Source organism: Oncorhynchus gorbuscha, linkage group LG02 (genome assembly GCF_021184085.1).
Source record: "Oncorhynchus gorbuscha isolate QuinsamMale2020 ecotype Even-year linkage group LG02, OgorEven_v1.0, whole genome shotgun sequence".
Lineage (NCBI taxonomy): Eukaryota > Metazoa > Chordata > Actinopteri > Salmoniformes > Salmonidae > Oncorhynchus > Oncorhynchus gorbuscha.
Genome location: NC_060174.1, coordinates 40,184,871 through 40,206,987, shown reverse-complemented (window position 1 = coordinate 40,206,987; position 22,117 = coordinate 40,184,871). Strand labels below are relative to the sequence as shown.

At 43.9% G+C, this 22,117-nt stretch overlaps 1 protein-coding gene across 1 annotated transcript in view; it reads right to left on the bottom strand.

The window, feature by feature from the left end:
• LOC124002170 (leucine-rich repeat-containing protein 4C-like) overlaps positions 1–22,117 on the bottom strand; it is a 128,874-nt gene that overhangs the window by 4,680 nt on the left and 102,077 nt on the right. The gene's annotated exons all lie outside the window — the stretch shown is intronic.

The window sequence follows — 22,117 nt, the reverse complement described above, 5'->3', positions numbered from 1 at the left end:
ATATATTCATTGTAGCCTGTTAATGTGTTTATTGTGCAAGGAGACATTACAAGGATAAACCATATATAATCTGTCTGAAAAAAAGGCTTCAGAAATCAATAGAGATACACACACACACACACACACACACACACACACACACACACACACACACACACACACACACACACACACACACACACACACACACACACACACACACACACACACACACACACACACACACACACACACACACACACACACACACACTAAAACTCACGTATTAACACCATCACTGTGTGCCACAATATGAATAAGCGATGATCTTGGCAGTGTGTTTTATATTGTTTTCTGTTTCTGAGTGTGTCGCCCCCTACACTCTCAATCTTAGTCACATAAAACAAAATCACAATATTGCCTCCAACTTCTGTGCTGTATCTCTACATTAGTTGGGAGGAGTGGGGGCAGGCACAGTCATGTCTGAGGCTGTGGTGTGAATTATATTTCAGACTGGGGGGACATAAATAACAGGATGCTTGCCACCCATCAGTCCTTCAATCAAGCTGCCATATCAGGAAACTTTGGATTGCATCTCGTAGTGATGCTCAGATGTATGTATGTGGCTGGACTGTGAAAAGGCAGAGGCACAAAGATAGCAGGGAATGATGATTTGTCTGTATCATATGTCATGCTGTTAGGTGATGTGTGTGCTGTACTATGCTGTAGAACCCTTTAAGGAACAATTTTTGGAATCCAGGTTGAACAATTTGGTTCCAGGTATGATCCTTTTTGGTTCCATGTTGAACCCTGTCAACAGAGGGTAGTACATGGAACCCACAAGGTGTCTACCTGGAACCAAAAAAGTTTCTCATTTGGGGACAGCCAAAGAACCATCCTGACACCCTTTTTTCTAACTTCAATGACACTTGACTTCAGTGGTGCAACCTACAGCATTTATGAGGGAGCCATACTAGTGCACTTAAAGAATCAAAAATTGTATTTGTCACATGCGCCAAATACAACAGATGTAGGCATTACCGTGAAATTCTAACTTACAAGCACATAACTTCTTATGGCTGGGGGCAGTATTGAGTAGCTTGGATGAATAAGGTGCTCAGATGTGCCCAGAGTAAACTGCCTGCTACTTAGTCCCAGTTGCTAATATATGCATATATTTGGATAGAAAACACTCGGAAGTTTCTAAAACAGTTTGAATGATGCCTGTGAGTATAACAGAACTCATATGGCAGGCAAAAACCTGAGAAAAAAATCTAACCTGATCTGGGAAATCTGAGGGTGGTCGTTTTTCAACTCATTCCCTATTGAAGATACAATGGGATATTGGTCATGTTGCACTTCCTAAGGCTTCCATTAGATGTCAAAAGTCTTTAGAACCGTGTTTGATGCTTCTACTGTGAAGTGGGGGCGAATGAGAGGGGAATGAGTCAGAGGTCAGCCAGAATGCATTGAGCTCGTGACGCTCGTTCACGTGAGAGCGAGCTCTGTTCCATTGCTTTTCTACAGACAAAGGACTAAGCATGCAACCCTGCGTTTCCCCAATGTTGAGGATCAGTAAGGCAGATGTGTTGCTGACTAACCTTACCACCTAGGATTGGCCCGTCAGGAAGTTCAGGATCCAGTTGCAGAGGGAGGTGTTTAGTCCCAGAGTTCTTAGCTTAGTGATGAGCTTTGTGGGCACTATGGTCTAGAATGCTGAGCTGTTGTCAATAAACAGCATTCTCATATACAGTTTAAATCGGAACTTTACATACACCTTTTCCAAGTACATTTAAACTCAGTTTTTCACAATTCCTGACATTTAATCATAGTAAAAATTCCCTGTTTTGGGTCAGTTAGGATCACCACTTTATTTTAAGAATGTGAAATGTCAGAATAATAGCAGAGATAATGATTTTGGCCCATGCCTCCTGACAGAGCTAGTGTAACTGAGTCAGGTTTGTATGCCTCCTTGCTCGCACAAGCTTTTTCAGTTCTTCCCACAAATTTTCTCGATTGAGGTCGTGGCTTTGTGAAGGCCACTCCAATAGCTTGACTTTGTTGTCCTTACACAATTTAGCCTGAACTTTGGAAGTATGCTTGGGGTCAATATCCATTTGGAAGACCCATTTGCGACCACGCTTTAACTTCCTGCCGAATGTCTTGAGATGTTGCTTCAATATATCCACATAATTTTCCTTTCCTTCATGATGTCATGTATTTTGTAAAGTGCACCAGTTCCTCCTGCTGCAAAGCAACCCCACAACATGATGCTGCCACCCGCGTGCTCCACGGTTGGGATGGTGCTCTTCAGCTTGCAAGCATCCCCCTTTTTCCTCCAAACATAACGATGGTCATTATGGCCAGACAGTTCTATTTTTGTTTCATCAGACCAGAGGACATTTCTCCAAAAAGTACGATCTTTGACCCCATGTGCAGTTACAAACCGTAGTCTGGCTTTTTTATGGCGGTTTTGGAGCAGTGGATTTTTCCTTTCTGAGCAGCCTTTCAGGTTATGTCGATATAGTACTTGTCTTACTGTGGATATAGATACGTTGTACCTGTTTCCTCCAGCGTCTTCAGAAGGTCCTTCGCTGTTGTTCTGGGATTGATTTGCACTTTTCGCACCAAAGTACGTTCATCTCTAGGAGACAGAACACATCTCCCTCCTGAGCGGTATAACGGCTGCGTGGTCCCATGGTGTTTATACTTGCACACTATTGTTTGTAGAGATGAACGTGGTACCTTCAGGCGTTTGGAAATTGCTCCCGAGGATGAACCAGACTTGTGGAGGTCTACAATTTTCTTTCTGAGGTCTTGGCTGATTTCTTCTGATTTTCCCATGATGTCAAACAGAGGCACTGAGTCTGAAGGTAGGCCTTGAAATACGTTCACAGGTACACTTCCAATTGACTCAAATTATGTCAATTAGCACATCAGCATCTTCTAAATCCATGACATAATTTCTGGAATTTTCCAAGTTGTTTAAAGTCACAGTCAACTTAGTGTATGTAAACTGCTGACCCACTGGAATTCTGATACAGTGAATTATAAGTGAAATAATCGGTCTGTAAACAATTATTGGAAAAATTACTTGTGTCATAAACAAAGTAGATGGCCTAACCGACTTGCCAAATCTTTAGTTTGTTAACTAGAAATGTGTGGAGAGGATGAACAATGAGTTTTGATGACTCCAACCTAACTGTATGTAAACTTCTGACTTCAACTGTAAATATGTGTAACAACCCTCAGCACGTGAATGTGTAATTACACATTCCTGGTTCCAATTGCTTAATAACTGATTTCAAAACAACCCTATTACCATGTAAGTAGAGTACAACCTATGTAACAACTATGTTGTTGTAACATAGTAATAGTGGCAACTTAATTTAAAGTGTTACCCAAATCAAATAATAGATAAATAATAATTTGTTATATTATTAATAATATATAATCTCCAGGTTCATCTGCTGTAAATAATTGGTGTCTAGTAACATATTGTCCAATGAAGACAGCAAACATTCGCATAAACATGTTTGGGAAAGTAGTCCCTCTTTCAGAAATACAGAATTATAGTAGCATAAAACAATATTTACAACAGAATACAATATTGTTATTTCAGAGAAGAACGTGGCTCGATCCAGTGCAGCATAAGCATTCCATTTTGTGATCTAGATTTGAGGATATAAATCAGATGGATTGTTGCCCCAATGGTAGCGGGGGGCGTGAGTAAATTACATTTCCTATTGAGTCACTGGACAGTGAGTCACTTTGTTATTTTAATTCAGAATCAGGGGAGAAAGAAGCAGAGGAGGAGAGGAAAGAAACCACTAAAAAGATTGATGTCTGACAAGTATTTTCTCTCCTCTGACTTTGAGGAGGTGGTGAGTTATATAACCATAGTCTCTACTGGTGAATAAAATAAAATACAAGTATAAAGTGTACACTGGCTTGCGAATGTAATCACCACCCTTGGCATTTTTCCTATTACAACCTGAAATTAAAATATATTTTTGGGAGGTTTGTATCATTTGATTTACACAACATGCCTACCACTTTGACGATGCTAAATGTTTTCTATTGTGAAACAAACAAGAAATAAGACAAAAAAAAACAGAAAACTTGAGCGTGTATAACTATTCACCCCCCCCCAAAGTCAATACTTTGTAGAGACAACTTTTGCAGCAATTACAGCTGCAAGTCTCTTGGTATATGTCTATTTAAGCTTGGCACATCAAGCTGCTGGGATTTTGACCATTCTTCAAGGCAAAACTGCTCCAACTCCTTCAAGTTGGATGGGTTCTGCTGGTGTACAGCAATCTTGTTCCACATATTCTCAATTGGATTGAGTATTGTTTCCTCTAGCATTTTCACAAGGTCCTTTACTGAACACGTCTCCTTCCTGAGCGGTATGGCGGCTGTGTGGTGCCACGGTGTTTATACTTGCATACTATTGTTTGTAAAGATGAACGTGGAAGCTTCAGGCGTGTGGAAATTGATCCCAGGGTTGAACCAGACTTGTGGAGGTCTACAATTTTTTTCTGATGTCATGGCTGATTTCTTTTGATTTTCCAATGATATCAAGCAAAAAGGAGTTTGAAGGTAGGTGTAATGATCTTCTTCATCTGATGAGGAGTATGAAAGATCAGACCAAAACGCAGCGTGGTAAGTGTCCATTTTAATGAAATATACTGAACACTAAATAGAAAAGAACAAGAGGAATAAATAAATAAATAAAAACCGAAACTGTCCCATATGGTGCAAACACTGAAACGGAAAACAACTACCCACAAACACCAGGTGGGAACAGGCTACCTAAGTATGGTTCTCAATCAGAGACAACGATTGACAGCTGCCTCTGATGGAGAACCATACGAGGGCAAAACACATACAACTATAACACATAGAACAAAAACATAGAATGCGCACCCCAAATCACGCCCTGAACAAACTAAAATATAGATATAAAAAGGAACTAAGATCAGGATGTAACAGTAGATGTCCTAACCGACTTGCCAAAAATATAGTTTGTTAAAAACCTCTTTGGGCTGCAATCCCGTTAACGGGATGATAAGACAACAGCCAGTGAAAGTGCAGGGCGCCAAATTCAAAACAACAGAAATCTCATAATTAAAATTCCTCAAACATACATGTATCTTATACCGTTTTAAAGGATGTCTTGTTGTTAATCCCACCACAGTGTCCGATTTCAAATATGCTTTTCAGGGAAAGCACCACAAAACCACAATAAACACAGCCATTTTTCCAGGCAAAGAGAGGAGTCACAAAAAGCACAAATAGAGATAAAATTAATCACTAACCTTTGATGATCTTCACCAGAATGCACTCCCAGGAATTCCAGGTCCACAATAAATGCTTTATTTGTTCAATAATGTCCATTATTTCTATCCAATTAGCTAGTTTTGTTAGCGCGTTTGGTACACCTATCCAAACGCTGGTGCTGGTCGACCATTTTTTCAGACAAAAACTTCAAAAAGTTATATTACAGGTCGAAGAAACATTTCAAACTAAGTACAGAATCAATCATTAGGAGGTTTTTATCATAAATCCTCAATAAAGTTCCAACTGGAGAATTCCTTTGTGTCTTGAGGTGGAACGGAACGCAGGAAGATATCATGCGGTATGCGCGTGACCTGGAACTGGCTCTCTGCCAGTAGTCAGACTCATGCCCCTCTTATTCAGTCCCACAACACCGTAGAAGCATCATTCCAATTTCCATAGATGGTGACATCTAGTGGAAGCCCTAGGAAGTGAATCTTCATTCATATTGCAATGGGATTTCAATAGGGAATGGTTCGAAAATATACCAATCTCAGATTTCTCACTTCCTGTTTGGATTTCTTCTCAGATTCTTGGCTGCCATATGAGTTCTGTTATACTCACAGACATCATTCAAACAGTTTCAGAAACTTCAGAGTGTTTTCTATCCAATACCAATAATATGCATATATTAGCAACTGAGACTGATGAGCAGGCCGTTTACTCTGGGCACCTTTCATCCAAGCTACTCAATAGTGCCCCTGCAGCCTTAACAAGACATTTGTGGAGTGGTTGAAAAACAAGTTTTAATGAATCCAATCTAAGTGTATGTAAACTTATGACTTCAACTGTAGGTGTAGGTGTTCCTTTTGTCCAAATCAATCAAATCAAAAAGTTCATTTGCACGTGCGCCGATGATTACTTACAGGCTCTAACCAATAGTGCAAAAAAAGTATTAGGTGAACAATAGGTAGGTAAAGAAATAAAACAACAGTAAAAAGACAGGCTATATACAGTAGCGAGGCTACATACAGACACCGGTTAGTCAGGCTGATTGAGGTAGTATGTACAGTACATGTAGATATGGTAAAAGTGACTATCCATATATGATGAGCAGAGAGTAGCAGTAGCGTAAAAGAGGGGGTTGGCAGGCGGTGGGTGGGACACAATGCAGATAGCCCGGTTAGCCAATGTGCGGAAGCACTGGTTGGTCGGCCCAATTGAGGTAATATGTACATGAATATATAGTTAAAGTGGCTCTGCATATATGATAAACATAGAGTAGCAGCAGCGTAAAAAGAGGGGTTGGGGGGGCGTTGGGGGGAACACAATCCAAATAGTCCATGTAGCCATTTGATTATCTGTTCAGGAGTCTTATGGCTTGGGGGTAAAAACTGTTGAGTAGCCTTCTTGTCCTAGACTTGGCTCTACGATACCGATGTGGTAGTAGAGAGAACAGTCTATGACTGGGGTGGCTGAGGTCACTCTAGTTTGTTTTTAATGTGGACACCAAGGAACCTGAAGCTCTCCACCTGCTCAACTACAGCCCCATCGATGAGAATGGGGATGTGCTCGGTCCTCCTTTCCTGTAGTCCTCAATCATCTCCTTAGTCTTGGTTACGTTGAGGGATAGGTTGTTATTCTGGCACCACCCGGCCAGGTCTCGTCGTTGTCGGTGAACAGGCCTACCGCTGTTGTGTCATCTGCAAACTTAATGTTGGAGTTGTGTCTGGCCATGCAGTCATGGGTGAACAGGGAGTACAGGAGGGGACTGAGTACACACCAGTACACTGGGAGCTCCAGTGTTGAGGATCAGTGTGGCAGATGTGTCGCTACCTACGCTCACCACCTGGGGGCTGCCCGTCAGGAAGTCCAGGATCCAGTTGCAGAGGGAGGTGTTTAGTCCAGTGGTCCTTAGCTTGGTGATGAGCTTTGAGGGCACTATGGTGTTGAACGCTGAACTTTAGTCACATTCTCACATCGGTGTTTCTTTTGTCCAGGTGGGAAAGGGCAGTGTGGGAAAGGGCATTGTGTAGTGCAATAGAGATTGCATCATCTGTTGGGCGGTATGCAAATTGGAGTGGGTTTAGGATTTCTGGGATAACGGTGTTGATGTGAGCCATTACCAACCTTTCAAAGCCCTTCATGGCTACGGACGTGAGTGCTACAGGTCTGTAGTCATTTAGGCAGTTTGCCTTTGCGTTCTTGGGCACAGGGACTATGGTGGTCTGCTTGAACCACGTTGGTATTACAGACTCAATCAGGGACATGTGGAAAATGTCAGTGAAGACACCTGCAAGTTGGTCAGCACATGCCCGGAACACACGTCCTGGTAATCCGTCTGGCCCGGCAGCCTTGTGTATGTTTGTCTTATTTAAAGGTATTACTCACATCGGCTACTGAGGGCGTGATTACACAGTCATCCAGAACAGCTGATGCTCTCATGCATGCCTCAGCGTTGCTTGCCTCAAAGCGACCATTGAAGTGATTTAGCTCGTTGGGTAGGCTTGTGTCATTGGGCAGCTCGCAGCTGTGCCTCCCTTTGTCGTCTGTAATACTTTGTAAGCTCTGCCACATAAGACGAGCGATGGAGCCGTGTAGTATGATTCAATCTTAGCCCTGTTTTGACGCTTTGCCTGTTTGATGGTTCGTTTGAGGGCATAGCAGGATTTTTTGTAAGCTTCCGCGTTAGAATCCCACACCTTGAAAACGGCAGCTCTACCCTTTAGCTCAATGCGAATGTTGCCTGTAATCCATGGATTCTGGTTAGGGTATGTACGTACTGTCACTGTGGGGATGACATCCTCGATGCACTTATTGATAAACCAGTGACTGACTCCTCAATGCCATCAGAAGAATCCCGGAACATGTTCCAATCTGTGATAGAAAAACAGTCCTGTAATTTAGCATCTGCTTTATCTGACCACTTTTATATAGACCGAGTCACTGGTGCTTCCTGCTTTAATTTTTGCTTGTAAGCAGGAATCAGGAGGATAGAGTTGTGGTCGGATTTACCAAATGGAGGGCGAGGGAGAGCTTTGTACGGGTCTCTATGTGTGGAGTACAGGTGATCTAGAATTTTTTTCTCTGATTGCACACTTAACATGTTGATGGAAATTTGGTAGAACTGCATTAAAGTCTCCGGCCTCGAGGATCACCGCCTCTGAGTGAGTGGTTTCCTGTTTGCTTATTTCCTTATACAGCTGACTGAGTGCGGTCTTAGTGCCAGCATCTGTCTATGGTGATAAATAAACAGCCACGAAAAGTATAGATGAAAACTCTCTAGGCAAGTAGTGTGGCCTGCTATTTATAACAACATACTATACTTCAGGCGAGCAAAATCTAGAGATTTCCTTAGATTTCGTGCACCAGCTGTTGTTTACAAATAACGGCAGCTTTCCCATCCTGACCAGGCATCAGGCATCATCTTTGTCGTCTATACCTGCATCTCTTCCTCTTGCAAATACCCCCTTGATGTCGGTCCTGTGGGGTGTTTGGAGAATGTCTCGTGTGTCTTGCTTGAAGAAAATAAATAATATTAGCTTTTTTTTGCCGTAAGATACGGTTGCAGAAACATTATTTACAAAATAAGTTAGAAATAAAGTGAAAAACAACACACAATTGAATGGGCGCCCGTAAAACTGCTGCAATTTCTGCTGCCAGTGAGTGCTATGGGGAGGTAGACATTTAGGGAGATTACCTTGACTTTCTTGTGCACAGGGACTATGGCAGTCTGCTTGAAACATGTAGGTATTACAGACTCGGTCAGGGAGAGGTTGACAATGTCAGTGAAGACACTTGCAGATGGTGCTCTAAGTATACATCCTGCTCTGAGTTTTTTACAATTTTTTAGTTTTACTAGGCAGGTCAGTTAAGAACAAATTCTTATTTTCAATGACAGCCTAGGAACAGTGGGTTAACTGCCTGTTCAGGGGCAGAATGACAGATTTGTACCTTGTCAGCTCAGGGATTCGAACTTGCAACCTTTCGGTTACTAGTCCAACACTCTAACCACTAGGCTACCCTGCCGCCCCTCAGCTACACTGCATTCTCCACTGTGTGTGTCCAGCCATAGGGCTAGCTCTGGAACAAAATACTTCCGTTTTTTGCTGGAGGATGGGTGGGCTATTACTGTAACTACCAATTAATTGCATGATTACCAAGACCAATAATGATTTAATTACCAAACTCCAATTCTGATCAGCCCAAAGCCTGAGGGTGGACATAGTGGTTTTTCTGTGCAGGGAACCAGGCAAATGTGACAGGGATCACACACAAGACTGAAAATCACATTCCATTAAAGCTAATGGATCTAATTTGTTGGAATAAATGCCATGCAGAAAGGAATTGACCATGGGTAGAATTTAGTGTGACTTTATTTTGGGTCGCCTGGTTTCTCTCTCAGAACTTATTGGTTACCATGGCCCGTGGATTGACAGTGTATTGGAGGTGAATATTGGGGGGATAATTTCAGTGCAATACATTATTATGTAAGCTTTTTTTCCAATAGATACATTAAGACTCACTTCCTACACACCACAATTTAAATTAGTAGCTACTTTAAAATCACCCCATAGACAGCTATGTCCTTTATATCCTTATGCAATGACATTCTCCACTTTTTTCCTCATCCCCACATTATCCACCAATAGAGAATTGAAATAAATTAAACAAAGAAATCAGAGGTACACAATCCAATTCATGACAAGGGAGAAAATAAGATGAAGTTGATTTACGAAGCAATCCATCTCCTCGCTGACAATGCAAGCAGTGAAATTGGATTTAGAGCAAGGAGGGAATTAGATGGAGAGCAGGGGAAACGGCTAAATCGTGACTCAGGTCGGCACCGATATCTGTTAATTTCCTGTGTAGCTGACAATAGGGAGAACATACCAACAAAGGCTTTCAGGAGTTGAAAACATGACATTTCTGTCATGAATGGAAAAGGGCTCCATAATGTCAACAATGAGGCCATTCCAGAGAGATATGATACGAAGCAAGCTAGATCAACGCAGGGTTTTCTAAATCTAACCAGTTTCAGTTGACTTCACATTCCAGCTCAGGCTTCATTGGTAATACGATGGTAGATATTCTTCTTCCACCTGCCGCTAACTCTAGGAGGCTTGTAACTGCACGTGCCCATCGCACATTGCTAGTCGAATGCCAAACTCTTCATTGAGACAATATGAAACAATAATCCATGGGGCGAGCCAGTGCCACATTTTCAGTTATGCTGAAATCAAAATGAAAGAAATGTTATCTTACAAATTCAGCAAACTATGGTGTGAAATAGACTTTTAGAAGTGCAGTCTTTATTTTATTAATCCTCGTTAATGACGTCTTTGGTGTGCTTTGGTGTGTTTATCAATGCACAAGCATCTTTTTTCTCAAGTCGTACAAAAGTGTTACATTGCGTGAAGTTTAAAATTCATTCTGTCATTACTATACTGAACAAAAATATAAATCCAACATGTAAAGTGTTGGTCCCATGTTTCATGAGCTTAAATAAAAGAACCTAGTAATGTTCCATACGTACAAAATATGTATTCCTCTACATGTTTTTACAGAACTTTGTTTACATCCCCGTTACTGAGCATTTATCCTTTGCAAAGATAATCCATCCACCTGAAGGTGTGGCATATCAAGAAGCGGATTAAATAACATAATCATTACACAGGTGCACCTTGTGCTGGGGTCAAAAAAAGTGCAGTTTTGTTACACAATGCAACAGATGTCTCAAGTTTTGAGGGAGCTGCTTGAAACATGTAGGTATTACAGACTCGGTCAGGGAGAGGTTGACAATGTCAGTGAAGAAAGCTGATGACACTGTGGGTTTGCACAACCAAATAATTTCTGCACAAACTGTCAGAAACCGTCTGCCTCAAGGAAGCTCATATGTGTGCTCGTCATCCTAACAAGGCCTGATCCATTATTTATTTTAACTGGTCTAAAGAAGTATGATATGAAGAAAATGTAGTCGTTTTCAGAGAACAGAATGGCATACTCTGAGTTTTCCGAAGATCGAATCGTACTACACCAGCTCCAGAGAAACACAGTCGAGAGCTGCCCAGTGACACGAGCCTACCAGACGAGCTAAACTTCTCCTATGCTCGCTTCGAGACAAATAACACCGAAAAGTGCACGAGAGCACAAGCTGTTCCGGACGACTGTGTGATCACGCTCTCCGCAGCCGATTTGAGTAAGACCTTTAAACAGGTCAACATTCACAAGGCCGCAGGGACAGACGGATTACCAGGATGTGTATTGTGAACATGCACTGACCAACTGGCAAGAGTCTTCACTGACATTTACATCCTCTCACCGTCTGAGTCTGTAATACCAACATGTTTTAAGCAGACCACCATAGTCCCTGTGACCAAGAACACCAAGGCAACGTGCCTAAATGACTACCGACCCGATGCACTCATGTCTGGAGCCATGAAGTACTTTAAAGGCTGGTAATAGCTCCCATCAACACCATCATCCCAGAAACCGTAGACCCACTCCAATTTGCATAGTGCCCAAACAGATCCTCAGATGATGCAATCTCTATTGCACTCCACACTGCCCTTTCCCACCTGTAAAAAAATAACACCTATGTGAGAACGCTATTCATTGACTACAGCTCAGCGTTCAACACCATAGTGCCCTCAAAACTCATCAATAAGCTTAGGACCGTGCGACTAATCATCTACCTGCAACTGGATGCTGGACTTACTGACGGGCCGCCTCAGGTGGTAAGGGTATTTAACAACACATCTGCCATGCGGATCTCAACACAGGGGCCCCTCAGGGGTGCATGCTCAGTCCCCTCCTGTACTTCCTGTTCACTTATGACTGCAAAGCCAGGCACAACTCCAACACCATCAGTAAATTTGCCGCTGCAACAACGGTGTTAGGCCTGATCACTGACAAAGATGAGACAGCTTATAGGGAGGAGGTCAGAGACTTGGCCGTGTGGTGACAGGACAACGACCTCTCTCTCAACGTGATCAAGACAAAGGAGATGATTGTGGATTACAGGAAAAAGGGGACCGAGCAAGCCCCCATTCTCATTGATGGGGCTGCAGTGGAGCAAGTTGAGAGCTTCAAGTTCCTTGGTGTCCACATCATCAACAAACTAACATGGCCCAAGCACACCAAGACAGTCATGAAGAGGGCACGGCAACCTATTCCCCTCAGAAAACTGAAAAGATTTGGCATGGGTCCTCAGATCCTCAAAAGGTTCTAGAGCTGCACCATCGAGAGCATCTTGACTGGTTGCATCACTGTCTGGTATGGCAACTGCTCGGCCTCCGACCGCAAGGCACTACAGAGGGTAGTGCGAACGGCTCATGACCTCACTGGGGCCAAGCTTCCTGCCATCCAGGACCTCTATACCAGGCGGTGTCAGAGGAAGGCCCTAACATTTGTCAAAAACCCTAATCACCCTAGTCATAGACTCTTCTCTCTGCTACTGCATGACAAGCGATACCAGAGCGCCAAGTCTAGGTCCAAGAGGCTTCTGAACAGCTTCTACCCCCAAGCCATAAGACTCCTGAAGATCAAGTCAAATGGCTACCCAGACTATTTGCAGTGCCCACCCCTCACCCCCTCTTTACACCACTGCTACTCTGTTGTCATCTATAACTCTATAATCTATAACTCTTTAATAACTCTACCTACATGTACATACTAATATATATAATATAATATAATAGAAAGGATATTTCCTCCAAACGATTTGAGGGAGACAATATTGAAACATCAATCCATGGGCGAGTCAGTGCCACATTTTCTGCTGAAATCAAAACTAAAGAAATGTTATCTTGTAAAATTCAGCTATGGTGTGAAATAGACTTTTAGAAGTGCCGTCAGCCCACATAGGGCTATTCTGTGTTGAGCGGTTAACAAATAAATAGGTATTCCTATACGCTTAATTTAGAGTTATTAATGTAACTTTAGTTGTTCGACAATCATTGGGCTATATGTTTTGATTTTTAATACATTTTAAGGCTGCATGATGCGACAAATAATGATTTGAAAAAAGTTGGTTGAAAGGCATGAGCTCTGCTTTGTTTCTTTGCGCAGGCTCTACACACTACATCAGTCACTCTGTAACCGCAGAGTTCCTCCTCTTCGTCTACGCAGCGTGGTAAGTGTCCATATGGTTTATTATAAAGCATAATCTGAACACTAAGAAAAACAAAACAATAAAAGTGAACATGAACGAAAACCAAACCCAAACAGTCCCGTGTGGTGACAGACACAGAAACAAACACCCAAAATCCAACAGTGAAACCCAGGCTACCTAAATATGGTTCTCAATCAGGGACAACGATAAACAGCTGCCTCTGATTGAGAAACATATCAGGCCAAACAGAGAAATAGAAAAACATACATAGACTGCCCACCCCAACTCACACCCTGACCATACCAAATAAAGACAAAACAAAGGAAAATAAAGGTCAGAATGTGACACACTCATTCACAATTTGACAGTCACTTGACTATGCCTAGAATTTCACAGCGGCATCTCCTTTGTGTGGCCTTAACGCAATGCCTTTTTTGGCCAGTGTGCCCTTCTCCCTGAGTGCTGCGCGCTCAGTATCACCTCTCACTCACATGGCTCTCCATCACATGATCGGGTCTTTCTCACAGACTACATGTTAAGACAGACACATCCGGGACGCAACTGCGTATTGTCCTTATCATAATTCCAAGGTGCATGTTGAAGATTTTGGATGAACTGACTAAATTTACACTATGTTCAAATGTTTGGGGTCACTTAGAAATGTCCTTGTTTTTGAAAGAAAAGCAAATTTTTTTGTCCATTAAAATAACAATTGATCAGAAATACAGTGTCGACATCTTTAATGTGGTAAATGATCATTGTAGCTGGAAACGGCAGATTTTTTAATGAAATATCTACATACAGAGGACTATTATCAGGTCACGTTGTGTTAGCTAATCCAAGTTTATAATTTTAAAAGGCTAATTGATCATTAGAAAATCCTTTTGCAATTATGTTAGCACAGCTGAAAACTGTCCTTCTTTAGACAAGTTGAGAATCTGAAGCATCAGCATTTGTGGGTTCGATTACGGGCTCAAAATCACCAGAAACAAAGTCCTTTCTTCTGAAACTCATCAGTCTATTCGTGTTCTGAGAAATGAAGACTATTCCATGTGAGGAAATGGTGTGAAGCTAAATATCTGGTACAGAGCTGTGTACTACTCCCTTCACAGAACAGCGCAAACTGCCTCTAACCAGAACAGAAAGAGGAGTGGGAGGCCCCGGTGCACAACTGAGCAAGAGGCCAAGTACATTAGAGTGTATAGTTTGAAAAACAGATGCCTCACAGGTCCTCAACTGGCAGCTTTATTAAATAGTAACCGCAAAACACAAAGTTCCTCTGTCCAGTGTTGAGTTATTTTGCTCATCTTAATATTTTTTTTTTAGTTGGCCTGTCTGAGATATGGCTTTTTGTTTGCAAACCTGCCTAGAAGGCCAGCATCCCGGATTCGCCTCTTCACTGTTGACGTTGAGAATTTGGCAATTTCTTGAATAGCCTTCATTTCTCAGAAGAAGAATAGACTGACGAGTTTCAGAAGAAGGTATTTGTTTCTAGCAAGTTTGGTAGGTACCTGTCTTCCGTTCTGCATCATAACCAACTTCAGTAGGAAAATGCTCACCTTCGATGATCAATGGTTCACTGTAGTTTGGTTTGGTCTTCACGGATGAATCCCATTTTCAACTGTACCGGGCAGATGGCAGACAGAGTCTATGGCGTTGTGAGCGTTTTGCTGATGTCAACATTATGAACAGATTGCTCCATGGTGGCCGTGTGGTTATGGTATGGGGAGGCATAAACACACACAATTGCATTATATCTATGGCAGTAATCTACCTCCATCACCTTATGTCAACCATTAAGCATGTTTGGGATGCTCTTGATTGACGTGTATTGACAGTGTGTTCCAGTTCCTGACAATATCCAGCAACTTCGCACAGCCATTGAAGAGGAGTGGGTCAACATTCCACAGTCCCTCAATCAACAGCTTGATCAACTCTGTGTCACGCTGCATGAGGCAAATGGTGGTCACACCAGATACTGACTGGTTTTCTGATTCTCAGTCATGTGGAATCCATAGATTAGGGCCTCATTTATTTAAATTGACTATTGTCCTTATAGCAACTGTACCTCAGTCAAATCTTTGAAATTGTTGCTTGTTGCGTTGTTCCGTGTAAATGTGTAATGTGATATATTTTAACATTACAATTTTTTTAACACAAAAAAAACATTTGATTAATAAATGATTTAATCTGTCATCTTCCTCAAATTAAGGGGATGGTGAAATATTTGAAAGAAGGAGGGAATCTGATTTCTTTGGTTCTCAACTCACGATAAAACCATCTGATTCCTAGAGCTGGACTGCAGAGGCCAATTTGAAAGTCGAATAAAAACAGTGTCTCTTTGTACTGATATTATGGCCTAGGATCATGGCCTAGCTTCATGCAGTCGCGCTCCTTGGGAGTCCTCTGGCCACACTGCACAGTGGGTGTGATGGCACATACAGTCTATGTGCCATCAGGCAGCAGGGGAAGAGGCCATCAATGTAGCAATGTCATGGTCATGGCTGTAGGGAACCATGCTAGGCACCATGGCTGACGGAGCTATGGGATTGCTCATGCTGTTGCTCAGTCTCTTTATTTTGGGGATTTACAGTATATGCCCATTGGAATGGCAAAACCAAATGTAGCCAAAGGCTTCATATGTTTTTTGACTAAATCACATGCCATCAGACAGCAGGAAAAAGGAACAGCTTGGCAATGGAGAACTAGTTCAGAGCAATGATTGCATAGTATTTTGAGGTTAGGGATCAGAAAATGTACATAGCATCAGACAGGAATACAAATACTAGGGTAAAAAAGGTCAATCTTTTATATAAGGAGTAACCACTGGAATACATGTTTTACTGAAATAATAGCAAAAGCACAGGTCACTAGATTGCACTCCTAGTTGGTCTCATGCATTGAAAATAGAAATGTGACTCAAATAGACTGGGCTAGATTGAGCAGATTTCAAAGCACTGGTCACTTCTATCTGTATCCAGACACTACTATTACAAATAAAAACAGGACCACACATCATCAGCCAGTGGAACAGATCTAGCAACATTCATTGTTGTTTATTATATTTAACGAGGGAAGTCAGTTAAGAACACATTCTTATTTACCACGATGGTCTACACCAGCCAAACCCAGACGACGCTGGGCCAATTGGGTGCCACCCTATGGGACTCCCAATCACGGATGGATGTGATACAGCCTGGGTGATGCCTCTTGCACTGAGATGCAGTGCCTTAGACCACTGCGCAACTCGTGACCCCAAAATTCAAAGAGCAAAGACTTGAAAATGGGCACCTGGGAGCCAACAACACCTGCAGATTGAAAAAAAAAACACATCGCTAGATAAAGCTAGTATGAGGTCTAAAAGACAGCTCATAGGATTAGCCTAGAGTCAAAGCATAGCATGTATATACAGATCTTTGAGGAAATTAGCCCACATACAGCTGCACCAGGAAGGCTGCGTTTGTTCATTAGGGGATATACGCGATCAAGCTTTTGATCTATTTTCAGATGAGCCTGATGTTTAACATGGAAGCTGATTATGCAGTTTCAAATATGTAGTTCTAACCAAATGTTTAGGAATGTGTTATCTTCTTCATCCTGTTGTTGGAGTACCTCATAGTAATTTCTAATAATTTCTAATAATTTGTAACTGTATGTTTTTCAATGGTTGAGGCAGCAAATTAAATGCTGCAAAGTAAGAAAAGTGGTGGTGAAGATATATTATCCGCTATCATTTGAACCCATGTCCATTTAACATTTGATATAGTCTTTACTTAAGGAGCAGAGTAACACATAACTACTGTCCATAGGAGCATGCATACAGTGTCTGAAAACACTGCCATTTATATTACATCATACAGGACACGGCACAACTACTCACAGCATCCTGGTATGAACCCGCTTCACACCCACTCCCTCTCTCTTTCTCTTTCTTCCCTCTCTCATTCGTTTTCTCTTTCTCCCTCTCTCTCTCTCTCTCTCTCTGGGTCTCTCTCTGTGTCTGTCTCTTTTTTTCTCTCTTTCTCTCTCTGTCTCTGTCTCGGTCTCACTCTTTCGCTCTCTCCCCCTCTTTCTCTCACTCTCTCTTTCTCCCCCTCATCTCTCTACCCATCATTGTGCTTTCTCTTTTGGACATGTTAGGAGGCAAAATGAGGACCTGTCAACCAAGCACCTGAAGGTAACCAAGAGGAAATAGACTTTGGCAGCAGCAGAAACAAAAGGCCCATCTTTTGCATGATACACCAAATCAATATCGCTCCAGTGGAGGGTCTCATACTGTGCAAACACAAAAGATAGCTCAGCCTGCCCTGGCTTGTCAGATACCCTCCTCGATGAGCCTGAGAAATAAGGAAACACACACACACACACACACAGACAGACAAACGCACACAAACACACTAATTCACACACATCCTCTCCAGCCCCCACAACAGCCGAACATAAAAGTGTCAGGGGTGTCTGCTTCTACCCCAGGCGAAAAGCACAAAGTAGAATGGCTTTTTATTTTTTTTGCCCACAAACGTTCCCTTTCTCCCTTCGCTGCAGCCACATTCACAGCTTCCATGGAGCAGGGAGAAAAGGAGAGAAAAATCTGGCAAAGAAACGTTGCTGAGTCTTCTTTCACTTGGTTATCGCTTCAGTGCGCAATCATTATGAGTTTTTTGTGATGGCTGCCAGTCACATGGTGGGGCTTTGACAGAGCTTGGCATGTGATATGGATGGCATGGGGGGATGGGAGAAGGCGGACGTTGGGAACCTTCAGGCAGGGGCTGGTGGATGGTGGAAGGGAATGACATAATGCCAGTCTGTGAGGGAGCTACAGAAAGACACACAATAATGAGATGCAGAACGGAATCAGGTCAGCTCCTGGCAGAGGCTTGAGTTTTAGACAAAGCTCCAATTAAGAGGAAGAGAGAACGGGACCAAAAAGACCCAATCAATCAAATCCTCAATGCAGTATATATGCAGGAGCTGTTTTTCTCATGGTCAAAAAAACACCAGGTAACATTGTGTAAACATTGCTGTGGTGAATTTGATTGAATTGCAACTGCAGGCAAACTAGTCGCTCAATGTCTGTTTTCTGGGTGGGATAGCCTCTGAGAAGGATTGCTACTAGAAGTGTGGTAGCTGATGTACATACTTGCACCACTCCCACTCTTCATCTCCCATAACTGTGAGTAGAAGCTGAACATGAGCAACAACAAACTGTGACCAATGCAATGAATGGGATTACCATAGATGTTATCGCTGGCATTGGTTTGCTGCTGTTAATCTTAAACATGTTTATGGAGAGCATCTGACTGGTGGAAAGAGAGGGCACACTTTTCCTTCACTACAAAGTCTACAGATTAAAAAACAACCCAGGTTATTGCTGTTGAGCAAATCCAGAGAACTCGTTTTCTGCATGACTACAGCAAGCATAGCAACAGTGCTGGAATTTTGCTATTTGTTCAAGCACAGTGAATGATTTGGAGAAACCATAGCAGATGACTAAAGGTAAACAGCACCAACCCATTCAAAAAATGTTTATAGTTTACTTATAGATTGTCAGATATGAGAACAAAGAGACATTGAAAACAGTACAAAATAAATGACTTAAATGTAAATGTAAACATCACCAGTCCCTCATCCCTAACACCCGCCCCACCAAAAAAGTAAATTAAATAAAAATTAAATAAAAATAGACAATGATAGAAACATGAACAAAATAAAAACTATGGTAATGATAGTAATTGCTGACACTAAGAATTCTGGACGGAATGTTGTACTCTAACAGTAGCACCAACAACACTGTTCTCTCCTCTCTGCACAGACCATACAAACGCTCCTCACCGCGTGGCCGCGGCCACCCTACTCTGGTGGTCCCAGCGCGCACGACCCACGTGGAGTTCCAGGTCTCCGGTAGCCTCTGGAACTGCCAATCTGCGGTCAACAAGGCAGAGTTCATCTCAGCCTATGCCTCCCTCCAGTCCCTCGACTTCTTGGCACTGACGGAAACATGGATCACCACAGACAACACTGCTACTCCTACTGCTCTCTCTTCGTCCGCCCACGTGTTCTTGCACACCCCGAGAGCGTCTGGTCAGCGGGGTGGTGGCACCGGGATCCTCATCTCTCCCAAGTGGTCATTCTCTCTTTCTCCCCTTACCCATCTGTCTATCGCCTCCTTTGAATTCCATGCTGTCACAGTTACTAGCCCTTTCAAGCTTAACATCCTTATCATTTATCGCCCCCCAGGTTCCCTCGGAGAGTTCATCAATGAGCTTGATGCCTTGATAAGCTCCTTTCCTGAGGACGGCTCACCTCTCACAGTTCTGGGCGACTTTAACCTCCCCACGTCTAGCTTTGACTCATTCCTCTCTGCCTCCTTCTTTCCACTCCTCTCCTCTTTTGACCTCACCCTCTCACCTTCCCCCCCCTACTCACAAGGCAGGCAATACGCTCGACCTCATCTTTACTAGATGCTGTTCTTCCACTAACCTCATTGCAACTCCCCTCCAAGTCTCCGACCACTGCCTTGTATCCTTTTCCCTCTCGCTCTCATCCAACACCTCCCACACTGCCCCTACTCGGATGGTATCGCGCCGTCCCAACCTTCGCTCTCTCTCCCCGCTACTCTCTCCTCTTCCATCCTATCATCTCTTCCCTCCGCTCAAACCTTCTCCCACCTATCTCCTGATTCTGCCTCCTCAACCCTCCTCTCCTCCCTCTCTGCATCCCTTGACTCTCTATGTCCCCTATCCTCCAGGCCGGCTCGGTCCTCCCCTCCCGCTCCGTGGCTCGATGACTCATTGCGAGCTCACAGAACAGGGCTCCGGGCAGCCGAGCGGAAATGGAGGAAAACTCGCCTCCCTGCGGACCTGGCATCCTTTCACTCCCTCCTCTCTACATTTTCCTCCTCTGTCTCTGCTGCTAAAGCCACTTTCTACCACGCTAAATTCCAAGCATCTGCCTCTAACCCTAGGAAGCTCTTTGCCACCTTCTCCTCCCTCCTGAATCCTCCGCCCCCTCCCCCCCTCCTCCCTCTCTGCAGATGACTTCGTCAACCATTTTGAAAAGAAGGTCGACGACATCCGATCCTCGTTTGCTAAGTCAAACGACACCGCTGGTTCTGCTCACACTGCCCTACCCTGTGCTCTGACCTCTTTCTCCCCTCTCTCTCCAGATGAAATCTCGCGTCTTGTGACGGCCGGCCGCCCAACAACCTGCCCGCTTGACCCTATCCCCTCCTCTCTTCTCCAGACCATTTCCGGAGACCTTCTCCCTTACCTCACCTCGCTCATCAACTCATCCCTGACCGTTGGCTACGTCCCTTCCGTCTTCAAGAGAGCGAGAGTTGCACCCCTTCTGAAAAAACCTACACTCGATCCCTCCGATGTCAACAATTACAGACCAGTATCCCTTCTTTCTTTTCTCTCCAAAACTCTTGAACGTGCCGTCCTTGGCCAGCTCTCCCGCTATCTCTCTCTGAATGACCTTCTTGATCCAAATCAGTCAGGTTTCAAGACTAGTCATTCAACTGAGACTGCTCTCCTCTGTATCACGGAGGCGCTCCGCACTGCTAAAGCTAACTCTCTCTCCTCTGCTCTCATCCTTCTAGATCTATCGGCTGCCTTCGATACTGTGAACCATCAGATCCTCCTCTCCACCCTCTCCGAGTTGGGCATCTCCGGCGCGGCCCACGCTTGGATTGCGTCCTACCTGACAGGTCGCTCCTACCAGGTGGCGTGGCGAGAATCTGTCTCCTCACCACGCGCTCTCACCACTGGTGTCCCCCAGGGCTCTGTTCTTGGCCCTCTCCTATTCTCGCTATACACCAAGTCACTTGGCTCTGTCATAACCTCACATGGTCTCTCTTATCATTGCTATGCAGACGACACACAATTAATCTTCTCCTTTCCCCCTTCTGATGACCAGGTGGCGAATCGCATCTCTGCATGTCTGGCAGACATATCAGTGTGGATGACGGATCACCACCTCAAGCTGAACCTCGGCAAGACGGAGCTGCTCTTCCTCCCGGGGAAGGACTGCCCGTTCCATGATCTCGCCATCACGGTTGACAACTCCATTGTGTCCTTCTCCCAGAGCGCCAAGAACCTTGGCGTGATCCTGGACAACACCCTGTCGTTCTCAACTAACATCAAGGCGGTGGCCCGTTCCTGTAGGTTCATGCTCTACAACATCCGCAGAGTACGACCCTGCCTCACACAGGAAGCGGCGCAGGTCCTAATCCAGGCACTTGTCATCTCCCGTCTGGATTACTGCAACTCGCTGTTGGCTGGGCTCCCTGCCTGTGCCATTAAACCCCTTCAACTCATCCAGAACGCCGCAGCCCGTCTGGTGTTCAACCTTCCCAAGTTCTCTCACGTCACCCCGCTCCTCCGTTCTCTCCACTGGCTTCCAGTTGAAGCTCGCATCCGCTACAAGACCATGGTGCTTGCCTACGGAGCTGTGAGGGGAACGGCACCTCAGTACCTCCAGGCTCTGATCAGGCCCTACACCCAAACAAGGGCACTGCGTTCATCCACCTCTGGCCTGCTCGCCTCCCTACCACTGAGGAAGTACAGCTCCCGCTCAGCCCAGTCAAAACTGTTCGCTGCCCTGGCCCCCCCAATGGTGGAACAAACTCCCTCACGACGCCAGGACAGCGGAGTCAATCACCACCTTCCGGAGACACCTGAAACCCCACCTCTTTAAGGAATACCTAGGATAGGTTAAGTAATCCCTCTCACCCCACCCCCCCTA